The sequence below is a fragment of the Nannospalax galili genome, unplaced genomic scaffold (genome assembly GCF_000622305.1).
Source record: "Nannospalax galili isolate Female #2095 unplaced genomic scaffold, S.galili_v1.0 C49580255, whole genome shotgun sequence".
Taxonomy (NCBI): domain Eukaryota; kingdom Metazoa; phylum Chordata; class Mammalia; order Rodentia; family Spalacidae; genus Nannospalax; species Nannospalax galili.
The window spans coordinates 1-2333 of NW_008480392.1; the positions used below are offsets into that span (position 1 = coordinate 1).

The following is a 2333-nucleotide window of genomic DNA, read 5'->3' on the forward strand; positions in this document are numbered from 1 at the left end:
GTTCCAAGACACAGGGGCGAGATGCAGTACGGTAGGTGGCAGAGAGCTAAAGGGAGCAGGAGGCTGGCACAACAGTTCTCTGAAAACATCAGGCCCAGCTATGTCTGACAGCATGCTCACACGTCCCTTTTCTTTTACAGCCAGTCTGTCTACCCTCTGGTCCCCAGCTATGGGCACACCACTGGCCCCATGGTGACCCTGGGATGCCTGGTCAAGGGCTACTTCCTTGAACCAGTGACTGTGTCCTGGAACTCTGGAGCCCTGTCCAGTGGTGTGCACACCTACCTAGCTATCCTGCAGTCTGGGCTCTATACCCTCAGTGGCTCAGTGACCGAACTTGCCAGTACCTGGCTTAGTCAGAACTATACATGTGATGTAGCCCACCCACCCAGTAACACCAAGATGGACAGGAAAATTGGTGAGAAGATGGCCTGGGAGTGAACGGTCTACTGGAGGTTAGGCTGACCCCAGGCCTCCTGCCTAGACAGAAGAGGCTGGGCAGACATCGTCGGGGAGGGGATTCCATTAGGGTATAGTGTTTGTCTCCCTCCTGCAGACCTCCGCCCATGTCCCTCCCACTCTGGGGTGGTCTTCTGGGATGGATGCCCATGTTCCACATCATGGGCACACATGGGTGGATATGGATCTCAACCTGCCAAAGACCTGAGTCTACACCAGAGCCATACTGTCCTCTCCCTGGCTTGGTATCTTCTCTCCTCTGAACTCCAGTACTGCTCACTCTTCCCTATACAGAGTCCAGAATTTGTGAGCCCAGGCCCTGCAAGTGTTCCACATGTTCAGGTGAGTCAGCCTTGCTGTCCAGTCCTGAGGAGGGGCGTTGGGGGCAGAGAGTGTCTCACATCAGAGGGTGGCCCAGGTGTTGATCCATCTTTGTCCTTTCTCACCAGATCTTGGGCCCTTGGGGAGACCATCTGTCTTCATCTTTCCCCTAAAGTCCAAGGACACACTCTTGGTCTCCCTGACCCCCAAGATCACATGTGTGGTGGTGGATGTGAACCGGGATGACCCTGAAGTCCAGTTTAGCTGGTTTGTGAATGATGTGGAGGTTCACACAGCTCAGACACAGCTCCAGGAAGAGCAGCACAACACCACTCTCCGTGTGGTCGGCGCCCTCCCCATCCTGCATTAGGATTGGCTAAGGGGCAAAAAGTTCAAGTGCGAGGTCAAGAACAAAGATCTCCCATTCCCCATTGAATAAAACATCTCCAAAGTCAAAGGTGGATCTGTGGGGAACTCACATGGACACCTGTTCAACACTCACACCTAGCAAGGAGTCAGTACACTCCCAACTGCCAGAATGTCCACATGTGGGCCAGCACACGTAGACAAAGCTGTTGTCTTCTGAGGGTACCTGTACCCCTCCCCAGTACACACAATTCCTGAGAATCTGGACCCTCAGGCCAATGCTGCTACCCCACACAGCTGACACTCCCCCATAGCTATGTGGCCCGACTCACTTCCTCGTGTGGACCTTCTCTGAAGTCCAGGCATAACCAGGCAAAGGCTTTGCCGTCGCTTCGGGCTTGATCACCAGGGGACAGGCAGAGAGTCAGGCAGGCTGCATAGCCATTGCCTACTGGGGTCACAGGCTCTGAGTCAGCCCAGCCAGCCCCAACACTGAGGGATGGGCCAGGCAGAGTGGTCCTGCCTAGTCTAGGCCATCATCAAGTCTCGCGTTGGCTGTGTTGGAGGAGTTGCAGGAACTGTGGCTGCAGACCCAGAGGGTCCAAAGAAGAACTGGCCCCAGAGATGGTCTGCTGAGGTAATCCAGCTGGCCCTATCACCCATGCCTCCATCTCGCCGCATCCTGCCACACAGTGAGTCTCCCACAGCCCCACCTTAGCAGGACAAACACTGACCACCCTGTCTCTGTCCAGAGCTGGAACTGGATGAGACCTGTGCCGAGGCCCAGGATGGGCTCTGGACGATCATCACCATCTTCATCATCCTCTTCCTGCTCAGCCTGTGCTACAGCACCACCGTCACACTCTTCAAGGTCAGCCCCACTGGCCCCACACTGGTCTCCTACGGTCCTCATGATGTCCTATGTATCCCAGTGTTACACCCAAACTGTTACCATGCTGTCCCTGCAATGTCCTCGCACGGTCTCCATTTCTCCCACACTATCCTCATGCCGTCTCCAACCTGTGACCATGCTGTCCTTCTGTCCCATGCTACCCTCGTTCTACTCTCTCTCACTGCCACCACATTTTCACTGAGCTCTCTGCTGTCTCCACAATGTTTCCCACTCTGTCCACATATCATTGCCAGACCAAATCCACTCCGTCCCCCACAGTTTTCCACTATATCTT

The 2333-nt window shown here is 55.0% G+C and overlaps 1 pseudogene; it reads left to right on the forward strand.

The window, feature by feature from the left end:
* Positions 1-140: 140 nt before the first annotated feature.
* Positions 141-2017, forward strand: LOC103728529 (annotated as a pseudogene).
* Positions 2018-2333: the final 316 nt, after the last annotated feature.